At 46.2% G+C, this 14,642-nt stretch overlaps 1 protein-coding gene across 11 annotated transcripts in view; it reads left to right on the top strand.

Annotated features, from left to right (window-relative positions):
- CNOT1 (CCR4-NOT transcription complex subunit 1) overlaps positions 1–14,642 on the top strand; it is a 1,684,613-nt gene that overhangs the window by 150,912 nt on the left and 1,519,059 nt on the right. The window lies entirely within an intron of this gene.

Below are 14,642 nucleotides of genomic sequence, written 5' to 3' on the forward strand. Positions count from 1 at the left end.
GTTTTTGCTTCTCAGTTTAGCAAATCTGAGACTTTTAGATCTCTTGGCCTCTTGCATCCTGGTTGTGGACTTTACTTGTTGACACAAAGGCTCTGCAGTGAAATCTGAAGTCTCGTACGCTCAATTCTAAGAAAATTTTAGATTTAATTAGGGTGTCGGAGGAAACTGCAAGAGACCTGCAGTGGGGTCTTCTTGACTGCAATTGCCCCAGCGGCAGACCTGCCCCTCCCAGAGCTGACCTTTGTGACTTATGTGCCATTACTGCGTTGGGCATGTCCTCTGTGAGCTGCAGATCACAGGACTCTTATTTCACATACGTCTTTTGGAGCTTCTAGCAATCCATTTGGCTTTAAAAGCTTTACTTCCAAAGATTAAGCTAGAGCTAGTATAGGTATTCACAGACCATATGATTGCTGTGTGGTATTGCAACAAACTGGGTAGAGTAGTGTCATGGGTTCTATGCTTGGAAGCTGTCTTTGGAAGTGGCTGGGTGGTCAGGGCATATCTCCAGTTGTCCAACACTTAATGGGATCTTTAAATGTTGGAGCAGACCAACTCAGCTGGTGATATCTCGTTGGTCACGATTGGCATTTGCATTCTGAGATGCCTCGAGTGAACTTACAGCATTGCGGAGAACCCTAGCTCTATTTGCCACTGCAGAAAACAAGCTGTCAAGAATTCTGCCTGTTCCAGTTCCCAAGGCAGTGCTCACTAGGAGATGCTGTTTGTTTACATTGGGGTTTGGGACTCTAGTGGCTTTTCTCCCTTACCACTTCAGTCCAGATTGCTCAAGAAGATAAAGACCAGGTCCAAGACATCCTAGTGGCTCCGGCCTGGGTGAGGAATGTGGGGTACCCAGGACTTCTGACAATAAGCATCGGTCTTCCAATTTGGCTGCCTCTTATGGAGGATCTTTGGTCACAGCAACAGGGTCTTGTTTGCACCGGAACCTGAGTAATTTACATCTCCTTGAATGGTGATTGCACTGTTTATGATGCCATGTTAAAGCAGTAAAGGCTCATTGGTTCAATAGGATAACTATGCAATTTGCAATTTCAAGAAGTTTTTATTCGATTATTCATCTTAAAAGACATGCTAACATGCGATAATATAACACAATTCATACAAGGTTAGTAATATGTTAAGAAAATAATTTAGTTAAAAGTTAAAAAACACGATCTAACACAGAATTAAATCACTTATATTTGACTTCATTTGTAAGAATAAAAAGGGTTAAAAAGTTTAAAACCGCAATCCATATACACACCCCATCTATGCGAGTGCGTTTTCTTTTGGGAGTCATAGATCAAAAACATCCTGAGAGTACACGACATCAAAGTGCTTATGACAGATTAATTAGTCGAGACCGTAAGGTCCATGCCCAACCAAGAAATTTAGCAACCCCCAACAACAATCACAGTAGACGTATCTGATCTTAAAATTCTACTAGCTTCTGATGCTGAGAGGGTGCCCAAATGTCTACAGGCCGGGCGTAACCATTTACATCTAGGAGCATCATATAGGGGGCATACAAAGAGGAAGTGACTAACACTTTAGCCCGACCCCGTGCACAATGGGCATTGATCTGATCCACCCTTGCCCCAAGTTTTAGGGAAGGCCCTCAATGGTAGTGTCCCAGTTCTCAGTTGGTGGAATAATTTCCGATCCAGTGGTTTAGAAATAAAGTCCCAATACATTTCTAGGGAGGAGACATCCTTCAGCAGAACGAATGCCGATGTGAGCGAGCTGGACGCTATTTGAGAATGCCTTCTACCTATGACCCAATCCCAATATCGATCCTTCAACTCCTTTTTAGAAGGAAAGACAGCTGAAACTGGGTTAAGCCATAGTTCGTCGAGCCCCATTGCGCTAAGGGTAGATCTTATTTCTTTAAACCACCCTATTTTACCAGAGCCCAAAAGGTCCCGAACTTCAGAGCAAGCTTTAGCGTAAAGCAAAAGCTCAGGCTTTGTCCAGAGACGCCTCCAAAACGCTAGGGGGCGATATCTTGCTAGGTCCTTCACTGGTTGGCACCCTAGGTCATATAGAAGTGGGATGCGCTGTGCTGATTGCGGAAGAACTGTGGCTACTCTTAAGAAATTTATTTTGAGCCACTTTGAGCGAATCAAGATTAGAATAGTCCCAAAGCTCAGCCCCATATAATACTGAGGGCAGAATCTTTTGTGCCATAGATTTTAATAAGAGGTGATATGGGGCGAGTGTGGGATCTTTTATGCTCCTTGAGGGCTCCTCCTAGTTGGGCGTGCTTAAGAGCCAGTAACTCAACCTGCGGTGTCCAGCTAAGATTTTCACTCCATGTGACTCCCAGGTAGGTAAATAACTTAGCCTGCTCAAGGGAGATACCACCTAGAGTGACCTTGGCAGCAACAGGTGTCAATCCTCTTAATACCATAAATTTGGTTTTGGACACATTCACCTCTAGCTCATGCTCGCGGCAAAACTCAAAACGAGACCGGGCCTGCTGGAGTCCCTGCCTCGTCTTGGAAATTAACAGAGTGTCATCCGCGAACATGAGCAATGGGAATTTCATCCCTGCCAGGGTGGGAGCATCAGTGGGATGTGATGTAAAGTAGTTAGTTACCCCATTAATGGATAGGGAAAACAATGGGGGAGCCAAAACACTCCCTTGCCTTACGCCTTTGTCTACAGAAAATCTATCAGTGACCTCCCACGGCTTTCCCCACCGAACTTGTGCAAAGGTGTGGGCATGTAGGTTCACTAAAAGGTGAACTATAACAACTGGCAAGCCTAGTTTCAACAAGCAGTCCCACAACTTGACCCTGGGAACAAGGTCAAATGCGGACCTTAAATCCACAAAGGCTGCATACAGCTTACTTTTACCAAGGACAACTGTCTTCCAATATATAAGCATAAACCGGAGTACTTGATCTAGCGTACTCACATGTGGCCTAAAACCTGCCTGTAATGGAGTAAGGACATCAAAATCATTGATCCATTCCTGAATGCCTCCTAACACAAGTTGAGCTACTATTTTTTGCACTGCATCTATGAGACTGATCGGTCGATAATTGGAGCGAACTGAACGATCACCCTTTTTATATACTGGTAAAATTTCAGCCCCATACCAAGAATCTGGGACCTTAGCTCCAGATGCTAGTGCATTGGCCAGTTTAGTGATATAAGGAGCCCAAAGTTCCTGGTTATGTAAAAATAAGTCTGCAGGGATGCAGTCGGGACCCGGTGCTTTACCCCTTGGGATACATTGTAGGACACGAGTAACCTCAGGGATGGTGAAAATTAACGGTTCCTCATATTCAAGACCGGGAAGAACAACCGGGGCAACACTATTATTCCTAAATTGATCTTGAAAAAAGGAAACCCACTGCTGTTGGCCAACGGATGCAGGACTTAGATGGTTGTCCTCACATTTCCCCCATTTGAGGAGGTGCCAGAATTGCTGCATATTCCGATGACTACAAGCTTCAGTAAGGGATACCCACCGATCCTCATCCCAATGAATTTTTGCCTTATGCTTTGCAACCTTAAATGCTTCCCTACATGTCTTAATACATATATGATTTGTAAACTTTATTGCCAAGAACAGAGCCCCTTGCGTTTGCCGACACTCGTCGTCAAACCAGGTATTTATCCTAGACTGCTTCCTCTTAGCCTTTATCATGTTGGGTTTGACAAACCATTCTTTTAATCCCAGAAACAGCTCAGTATGTATGTCTGTAATGTTTTCTATAATCTCTACCTGGGACCCGCAATTGTTCAATGCTTCTAAGGAATTGGACACTAAGGTTCTAATCACTGTTTGTGCCTCTTCATCCACGGCAATTTTAGGCCACCGCACTCTTCTCATATCATTACTAAGTAAGCCCTCAACATGGGTAACCTCAGTGATACCACTTGATGCCCCTCGAAAGCTATAGTCCCTTAGGACCAGCATTAGCAGGTCATGGTCACCTTCTGGGCGTTCCTTAACCTCCATGTCAACAACTGCAGCCCACAGTTTCACATCGACTAAAATATAGTCGATACGACTACTGTGCCTGCCATTGTTGAAGGTGTGCCTACCCTGCATGTCAGATCTTACCCTACCATTTACGGCTCGCAGCCCCCTATCGAGACAAAGCCCTTTGATAAATGTAGCAGAGCAGGTCCATTTCCTAATCGGTGGCAACTCCAGCTGTGGGATACCCCATGACGGGTCTTCCTCCTCTGTAAGAGAACCATCGACTAATCCCAGGGGCTCAAAGCACGTGTTAAAATCCCCCAGCAATATCCTATACCCATCCTCCGATACACTAGAGAGAGGAAATCGTCCAAAAGCAGAAGTGTGGGGGAAACCCTACCCCCCTGCAGGCCCCTGATATAAACGTTAACTAAAAGGATATTTAGGCCTTTTTTGATTTAAGCCTAATAATCCATATGTCTGGACTGTCTATAGCTACCTCCTCAGCCCAGACACCATCTCCCTGTCTTACCCAGATAGTCATCCCGCCTACAGGACGCCCTCTAGGTCCCTTTGTGGCTTGCTTGCTAAAGTTTAAAAACCCAACACGAAACACTGGGGAAAGTGCCCAAGTTTCTTGGAAAGCCCAAACATCCTCCTGATCTATGTAGTCAACCCACTGCGGGTTGCACACATCAGATTCAAGCCCCGCTATATTCCAACCTGCAATCTTTGTGTAATCAGAGTCCATCGCTTTTGGTATTATATCCCCAGACCGAGCAGGCTCACTAACTGGAGCAGTGGGCATAGTGACATCATAAGTCACTATTGAGATAACATCATGCCCGGTTTCTAAGTTCGGTTCAGGGGAGGTAACCTCCAGACTTTTAGCTGTTATAACATATCCCTTCTCTACCCCACTGGAGTTTATAGCCTGCCCTAGAGTGAGTCAATCATTCTCGTCAAGTTGTGACAAGGGAGCAAACCTACCCGCGGTGATTAAAGACTCCATGCCAGACCCATTTGTCGAACCCTGAGAACGGATGGTATTAGACCGTGCCATCAGCTTTGGTGCCGCGTTAATAGGACGTAGTTTGGGGTAGAAGTCTGAAAGCTCCCACGTCACAATAGAACCATCACCCCCTTGGGGTTGCCAACCTCTAAGGAAAGGGACCACGTAGGTGCTCCTAAAGTTGACAATTACCAGATCGCCTTCAATGTCCTTAGTCATATGGCCAAGCCACCCAACCCTACAAACGTTTAAAATTCGGCCGTCAATTGAGGGAGGAAGAGGCCTGTTTTTAGAGAGCCAATAAACCACCTTATTTTTTAGCTCTTGAAAACTTTCTTGTTTCCCCTGCTTACGCTCTGGAATAACTATGACCTGGCCAGAAGTATTGACCTATTTATTGTGAAGAGTACATTAAAGCAATAGGCTTTTATTGATGGTTTGTTATAAAACTGTGCTAAAGCCTGTAGGCAGGTATTTCGTTACATGGAATTTCACAGATTACACTAATAGACAGGAATTTGTGTCTATCCTCACAAACAAACTGTGGATACATAAGATATACATTGCATTAATCCTTGGTACATTGTTATGAGTGTTTATGTTGACTTTTGGAAAGCTTGCACTCCCTACAATATGGGTTTGAGTTGGTTAGTTGGTTAGTTGGTTAGTTGGTTAGTTGGCTTGAGTTGAGTTGCAGCCTTCCTGTGCCCCAGATTGCAGTGAACATAGTCCAGGAAGTGGTAAGGAGGCAGACTAGTGCGGTCTCTTCCCCAAAACAAAAGTTGTTAAACAATTTTCCCTTTCTGTGATTACTGTCTTTGCCTGTGGTTGTTACAGTTTAAAATTGTAGTTTTAAGCTGCCTGTGATTGCATATTTTATCACCTGTTTTGTGATTTAAACTTGTGGTTTTCCCTGCCCATGATTGCTTCCATTTATCGTGTTGAATTGTGGGATTTGCAGTCCCAACTCTGTAGTTTATTCCTCTTGACAATTCAGTTTTCCCTCCAAATTTCTCCTCTGCTCCGTGCTAAGGACCCGTATGTTATAGCAGTGCACCCCCAGCCACCATTGTGTGTTCACAAGCCAATGAAACCTGCCACCCCCCCCCCCGCAAACAGTGATATTCTAGGTCAGAGGGTGCTTCTGTGAGCTGTTTAAACTGTGTTTACTAGGGACTGTGCACTTCGTTTTTTGGCCAGGAGAGGGAGTAAAGTTTTCTTCAAACAGTATTGTTAGATTTCAAGTTAATGAGGCCTTTACCTGCAGAAGTCCAAAGTGTAGATTGAGCCTGTCTGTCTCCTAAGAGATTCTGAATAGGAGAAGCAGCTTCCAACTCCCTGGCCAGCAAACCTTGTGTGCAGTCGCCAGGAACTTATATGATTTGCTAGTGGTTGGTACATGTGTACACTGATGGTTGTAGCTGGTGTTTCTATTGGATTAGGGCTAGTGTCCTCATTGGTTGGGTATTTCAGGATTCTGATTGATTGAATCACATACCCAGAAAGCAATCAATGTAGGGTTGGGACTAGGGCTAGGAGGTCTATTGGAAGTAGGGACTGGGGCTTCCTATGTTATTGGTTGTTGGGAACAGGGTGGGACTAGGGCTAGACCTTTAATTGGAAGTAGCGATTAGGGCTTCTGGTGTGATTGGTTGCTGGACTAGTTGTGGGGCTAAGAGTAGGGTTAGGATTTCTATTGGAAGTAGGGCATTCTGTGCCATTGGTTGCTTGGACTTGGGTTGGGACTACTTGGTAGGGCTAGGTCCTCTATCGGATGTAGAGATCAGGATTTTTGAACTGATTGGGTGCCTGGACTAGGCTAAGATTGGCTGTAAGGTCCTGGTCTCCTATTGGTTCTAGATTTTAGGGCTAGTGTTGTGATTGGATAGTGTTGGGGCTAGGGTTCCCATTGGCTGAAGGAGTCACCTGATTACTAGGGCTATAAAAGGCCAGGCTTAGGGCGTCTCAGCCCGGGCATCAAGGCTAAGGGCAGAGAGGACAAGGGCAGCTGCCTGTTTGAGCTTGTTAAGGGCAGAGAGGACAAGGGCAGCTGCCTGTTTGAGCCTGTTGAGGGCAGAGAGGACAAGGGCAGCTGCCTGTTTGAGCCTGTTAAGGGCAGAGAGGACAAGGGCAGCTGCCTGTTAGAGACTGGCCAGGGCCAGAAATGCTGCCCATTTTCCCATTTAGCAATACCCAGTTCACACCATCAACATCTACAAACTTAAGGTACTTATGGATCTATATATTTATCACTTTCTTCTAATTTAGAATTTCCAATGCACTACCCTATTTCTCAGCCTATACGTCTTTCAATATATCCTCTACATCCACTCATTTATCCCTAACCCCATACCACTACTATGATGCCCAAAATAACCCTTTCTTGACTCTCCTGCTCTACCCTTCCTTGTATCATCTGACACCTCTTTCTACTATACCTATCCCCAAAACAAACCTTTCTAAACTCTTCCCTCTGACTCTTCCCTCTGACTCATTAGTACTCCTCCAAAAGCCGCCTCCGTCTGCCAAGACCTAAAAACAAAAAACCTTCACTGTTTTATCCCTCCACTATCCTTTTCAATCAAAATTATCAGACTAACGTGTTCACTTCTCAAATTCAATTTTCAACTATACTAATTCACCACTAATCCTTTTGGGTTCCGGAGTGGCGTGCTTCAACACCCAATAAGGGTTAACAAGTGCTATATGAATGCAAATATTTCTTCCCCTTTTATCCCTCTGCTATCCTTCTCACTCCAAATAACTGACTAATATCCGCCACTGCGATTACTTTCATATTTCACCATACTAATCCACTGCTAATCCTTTATGGGCATCCGGAGTAGCGTGCTTCAACACCTCATCAGGGGTAACAAGCGCTATATAAATAACCTTTTTTCCTCCTCTATCCTTCTGCTATCATTACAAATAACTGACTAACCTATCCACCACTTAAAATGTACTTGCATGTTTCACTATACTAATTCAACACTAATCCTCACCAAAAAAGCGCTTTGACGCCTCGTCAGGGGCAGTAAGTGCTATATAAATTCAAATACAATACAAAAGCCTGTGATAAAGGTGATCACCCTTCATTATCTCGCGCCTACTGGCAACACGCATGTGCCGCTTGCTCTGCGAGGCATGCAGTAGTCTCGTATGCTGTGGAAGCCTTGCATTCTCTCTGCCCATATTTTTGATTGGCTGGTGACATTGTCCTTGGTAAATGCTGGTTTCCACTTGTTAATGAGGCTTGTTAGTCCGTCCTTGTTACCGCCCTTTCGCCATTTGTTACCTCCCATGGGGACTGGATCTTTTACTTGTGGCGTTACACGGTCTCCTTCATAAGTCGGTAAGCACTATTTTAATTTTATTTTTTAGCTGCGCAGTCCACCTTCACTTTAGCGGCCACGTTTAGTTATTTAATCCATTTGCATCATGGGCCGAATTGGAGCGTTTCTACTCCGTAATCTAACAAGCATTTGCAATGCAATAGGTCTTGCATTTACGCGGATTTGAGCTATTGCTATTGCACACAACAAGGCCTTTTATTTTTGTTCATTTTTAAAACCTAAACGGCATTGTCATTTACAATGCCAACAGCTTAAACTCTATTAACTGCGAGACCTATTGCATTGCAAATGCTTGTTTTTCTACTGAAATTGATAGACAGTAGGCCTGGCATATTTTGAAATGCATATGTCAAAATCCAATAAGCCTTGTTAACTACCCTTAAAGGCTTTAGCACAGTTTTATAACAATCCATCCATAAAAGCCTATTGTTTTAATGCACTCTTTTCACAATAAGTAGGTCCATCCTACTGGCTTGGTCATAGTGTTCCTTTTGAATCAATACGCCATTAATGATAGATTATTACTCTGTATCAAATCCTAAATATAGTTATTTTGTTGCAAGTTTACTTGCAGATTATCATAATTAAGCTTTTGGTGGTTAGACCATCTGCATAAAGGAATTACGCTGTCAATTGTTAGGCTCTACTGGAATTATTCTTATGGATGTATTCCTAATGGGTACCTTGTGTACCTTGTGTGGATGCTTAAGCTCCGTACATGAAGCCTTAGTCACTGATCAGAGCTACAGGCCTAATTGTATCTCTAGTAATAGCCGTTTCCATAGTCTAATCTGTTTATTATAAGAAGTTATGATGACTGCAGTAGACCGGACTAGTAGATTGTGAAAAGTGTATGTTAATGTCTGTAGAAATTTAGGAGTATTGTTGTTTCTGATGGATACATCTGTCAGTGGATTCCTCACCTTGTGAATATCCCCTTCGCCAGCAGCATTCGGAAATTTTTTGTAGCTCTCCACGCCGATGTCATAGAACCATGGCTCCGCTTGTGACCCCGCTGACGTCACTGGAGACATAAAGGAGCCTCGTCGGCGTGATATCAGTTCCCTTTTCTCCACGCTGTCGACGCTAACTGCTTTTCTAGGACTCTCCGTTGTTACGCTCGATACTTTGTGTTTCTGGCTGTGTTCCTATGCTGCTGCTTGTTTCCTTTTAAGGATGTTGAGGAAGTCCGGGTTCAAGCCTTGCAGTGAGTGCGGAGGACATATGTCCATTACTGATCCACACAAGGACTGTGTTTGGTGTTTATCGTCGGATCACGACGTCGAGGGATGGGCTTGCTGCAGGAAAATGAATCCGAAGGCACTGAAGGAGAGGGAAGTGAAGCTCTTCATGGCGAAGATGAGAAAGGAAAAAAGAGGTAGGAGAATGTCTAGGTCGCGCTAGAGTTCTAGGTCTGGCTCAAAGTCTACGTCTGGGCATGCTTCGAGAGCTAAGAAGCACAAGAAGAAAAGGCATTCTTCAAGACGCCATTCTGATAAAGAAGCGGCACCAAAGTCTGCCTCCATCTCGACGACTCCGTAAGGACTTCGCGTCTCCTCCTCCCTCAAATCTAGCTTCTCCTGAAAAATCTGCTTCGCCTGCAGCCTCTCCACCTCAGACGCCGTGTCCCTCACCGACTTAAATTCATTCTCCGGTTCCAGAAGAGATTCCTGTGTCGGATGAGCAGGCTACTCCATTGGTTCTGCTGTCGGCGCCGGCTGGCCCGAACACGGTAACGCCTGTCTCCGATTCAGTCCCGGGGACCAATCCTCCTTTTCCAGGTCCGGGTCAATATCCGTCGCATTATCTCAATGCTATGTATGGAGTCTTCAACAGGGCTATGTACCATCTGGTGCACCTTCTGGTCCCATTGGTCCATTAGCTTTTAATTTGGGGGTTCCTCAGGCCTATGCCCAGGCCCCTTTCATGCCTTTTCTTCCGGCAGGGCCATCTTGGCATTTCCCGGCACTGAGGACATAGACGCCGTTTCCATCTTCTCCGGTGTCTTCTATTCGACCACGTTCGGCGCAGGTGGCGCCGTCTGATCCGTGCATGACGCTGGCTCCAATTCAGACGGAGTCTATCTTGGCTCAATCGACGCCTAAACCTAGAATAAGATCTAGGAGAGAAGCCCAGAAGGTTATAGAAAAACAGAGGTATCAGTTGGAGGAGATGGAGGAAGGTGAGGTTCAGGACTCAGATGAATATTTTGCTGAGTTAAGGGAAGCAAGTGGCATTGATATGTCTCCAGAGTGGGAACTTTCGCCTGCATCTGATACTCCTTCCAAGTGTGTTGTCCCGTATCACACAGTGATCAAAAAGGCAGCAGAACTTTTGGATCTTCAGCTTCCCACTACTGAGTTAAAGTCGAACATTTTAACAGAAATTCTTCATTCACCTTCTTCTGTAATTGAACCTCTACTGCCATTCAATGAGTCAATCACTGACCCTGTGATGGAAGTTTAACACAAGCCTTTTTCAGCTCCTGCAGTTTCCAAAACCATTGCACAGAGATACAGGGTGGCTCCAGGGGATCCTGACTTTTTATCTTCACATCCTTCTCCTGAGAGACTTGTTGTTCAGGCTGCCTGTTCAAAAAGATCTTCAGGTGCATTTCCACAAGTTCCGGCCGACAGAGTCGAAGTAACTTGACCAATCTGCCAAGAAAGTATTCTCTTCAGCAGCATGGCACTGAAGTAAACTAATGCCACTTGTCTTATGGGTAGATATATCCATGCTTTAATGGATTCTTCTAAACAGCTCGCACCTAAGTTGTCCGAGGAGGGTAGAAAGAATTTTGAGGAAGTGTTACATGATACTCAGGCGGCTGCACGTCAGGTGATACAAAGTGGATTAGACACTGCTGACTGTCTCCAGAATCATGGGATCTTCAGTGGCTACAAGGAGTGGTGCATGGCTGAAGTCCTCTGAGTTCTCGGCAGATGTTCAAGCTACGCTTTTAGACCCACCGTTTGATGGTTCAGGACTTTTTGGGGAAAAAAAGCAGATGCTGCTTTTAGAGAGATTAATAGACCGCAAGGCTACAGCCAAATCTCTTGGTCTTCAAGTTCCAACTAGAGGCTCCTCGTTCAGGAGATAGAGAATTTGGGAGGTCATCCTTTTCGGACATATAAGCAACCTCAACAGCAGCTGCAGCAACAAACCACCTTGTACAAATCCTACAGGGGCAAGAACAGAGGTTGCTCACAAGGCCGTCAGCCCTCCTCCTCTACCCCCCCCCCCCCCCCCCCCCCTCTTACCACAGCAAAGCAGCCCTAGATCGAACATTCTGGATCATGTTAGTCCTGTGGGGGGGGGGGGGGGGCTTAATCACTTTCTGCAAGATTGGGAATCGGTCACTACAGACCTTTTGGGTTCTCAATCTTGTGGAGAATGGGTATGCCCTTCCTTTTCGGTAATTCCCTCCAAATTACCCTCTTTGCCAAGGGGCTTGCTCGGAGGACCACCTTCTCCTGCAGGAGGAAGTCTTAACTTTATTAAAAAAAGGTGCGGTAAAGGTGGTTCCAGAGCGGGAGAGGGGTCAGGGATGCTACTCCCGGTATTTCCTGATACCCAAGAAGGATGGCAGGTTACGTCCAATCCTGCATCTCAGGATCTTTAACCTTTTTTTCTGAAGCAGGAGCAGTTCAAGATGCTCACCCTTGCGCAGGTTCTTCAGGCGCTGCAGCAAGAGGACTGGATGGTGTAGATAGACTTGCAGGACGCGTATTTTCATATCCTGAGGTTGCACAGGAAGTAGCTCCGTTTCATGGTGGAGTCGCAACATTATCAGTTTGCGGTTCTCCCGTTTGGACTTACTACTGCACCTAGAGTCTTCACCAAGGTGATGGCAGTGGTGGCAGCCCGTCTCAGGAGATCGGGGATTCCAGTTTTCCCCTATCTGACGACTGGCTGCTCAAAGCAGAGTCGCCGGAGAAGGTGCTTCATCTGCAGGTGACCACTCAGCTGTTGTACAAATTGGGTTTTTCGATAAACGTGCCCAAGATCAATGACCAATAGGGGCGGTACTGGACCCTACTGTCTGTCAAGCATTCCCTCCTCCACAAAGGATTCTCTACATACAGGAAATTATTCTCTTGTTTTACAATGGAGCGGTCGTTCCAGTCCTAAAGGTTCTTCGCCTGCTCGGTCTGTTTGCTTCCTGCATTCTGTTGGTCAACCATACACGCTGGCACTTGAGGGCGCTCCAGTCGTGCCTCCGCAGGCAGTAGTATCAACACAACTGAGATCTCAAGGAATCGATCGGGTTCTCCAGAGAAGCTGCTGCGGATCTGTCTTGGTGGAGCGTGGAGGGCAATCTGTCTCAAGGAAAGCCCTTCCATCTTCCTCCCATCTTCCTCCATCGGTGACCACAGTGATAACGGATGCATCCACCCTACGGTGTGGTGCTCATCTGGGGGACCTGGAGATAAAGGTCTTTGGTCTCCAGAGTAACCTTCTGGAGTTGCGGCCAATACGTTTGGCGCTCAAGGCCTTCCTCCCTTTCCTTTGTAGTCAGTCGGTTCAAGTCCTGATGGACAACACTACTGCGATGTGGTATATAAACAAGCAGGGAGGAGTGGGGTCGCATTGTTCTGCAGAGAGGCTCTGCGTCGCCGGTCCTGGGTTCAGGACCATCCGATTTGTCTGATGGCAAATCATCTGGCCGGAGTTCTGAACGTGCGTGCGGACAGTCTGTTTAAAATTCTCTGCCGACCACGAGTGGAGGCTTCATTCGGAGGTGGGTCGTCACGTCTTTCAGACGTGGGGAACTGCTCACGTGGACCTGTTTGCAACTCCTAAGTATGCTCACTGCCAGTCATTCTGCAGTCTCCAGTATCCGATGCTGGGCGCTTTGGGGGACACGTTTCAGTTGAGTTGGGGCTCACATCTCCTTTACGCCTTTCCTCCCATACCCTTGATTATTTGTTTCTGAGGAAGATTCGCCAAGACCGGGCCCAAGTCCTATTGATCGCCCCGAATTGGCCAAGAAGGGTGTGGTACACAGATCTTTTCCACCTCTCCTCGTGCCCTCCACTCTGTCTCCCCCCTCAGGGCAGATTCCTCTCGCAGTCGCAGGGGCAGGTTCTTAACCCCCACCTGCAGAGCTTGCACCTTCATGCCTGGAGATTAAATGGGGCAATCTGAATTCTTTCTCTCTCCTGCCTGATGTGGTGGATGTGATTCTTTCGGCCAGGTGACTCTCCACCAAGTGTATTTATTCCTATAGGTGGTCCAAATTTGTCTCATGGTGTGGAGAGAATTAAGGGCTCGTTTATCCAACCTCATTCAGTTTGCTCTTTCTTTAGCCCAGCAGGGTTTTGCTGTGGCTACTGTGAAAGGCTATTTATCGGCTTTGTCTGCATTCCTTTGCTTGCCGTATCAGCCATCTTTGTTTGTCACCTATTGTTGTGCGTTTTTTTAGGGGCCTTACCAACAAATTTCTGCCCACTCCATTTATTGTGCCTCAGTGGGACTTAAATCTTGTGTTACCCTACTTGATAGGTACTCCCTTTGAACCCTTGTACAAGTGTCCCTTGAGACTACTGTCTTTGAAGACAGTTTTTCTTGTTGCCATTACCTCGGCAAGGAGAGTAAGTGAGCTTCAAGCTCTGAGTTCGAAACCCCCGTTCTTGACCATTCATGCTGATAGAATGGTACTCTGGACCAGGGCTTCTTTTCTGCCTATGGTGGCAACTCCCTTCCATCTGGGGCAGTCCATTACCCTTCCTACCTTCTATCCTCCCCCTCACCCTTCCAAGGAGGAGAGTCTTCACTGCCTGGACCCTAAGAGGGCGGCAAGTTTTTACCTTGATAGAACTAAAAACTATTGTGTGGATGACCAGCTCTTCGTTGGCTTTGCTGGCTGCAGGAAAGGCAGAATGGTGCAGAAGCGCACACTTTCCAGATGGATTGTCTTGTGCATCAAGATTTGTTACTCTTTGGCGGTTAAGGAACCTCCAGATGGTTTAAGAGCTCATTCTACCAGGGCAAAGTCTTCTACGTCTTCCTTGTCTAGAGGTGTTCATGTTGAGGACATTTGTAGAGCGGCAACTTGGGCCTCCCTCCACACTTCCGCGAAGCATTACTGCTAGACTCAGAGGTGAGGAGGGACGGACACTTCGCACGTTCTGTTCCCCAAGATTTTCTGGTATGAGTGGACACCCTCCTCCAGGAGTGGGGACTTACAAGGTTGAGGAATCTTCTGGCAGATGTATCCATCAGAAGAACAAGTTACTCACCTTCGGTAACGCTTTTTCTGGTGGATACTGTATCTGCCTGTGGATTCCTCACTCACCCAATCGCCTCCCCGTTGGGCCGACCGTGTATACCTACA

The sequence above is a fragment of the Lissotriton vulgaris genome, chromosome 12, assembly GCF_964263255.1.
Source record: "Lissotriton vulgaris chromosome 12, aLisVul1.2, whole genome shotgun sequence".
Taxonomy (NCBI): Eukaryota; Metazoa; Chordata; class Amphibia; order Caudata; family Salamandridae; genus Lissotriton; species Lissotriton vulgaris.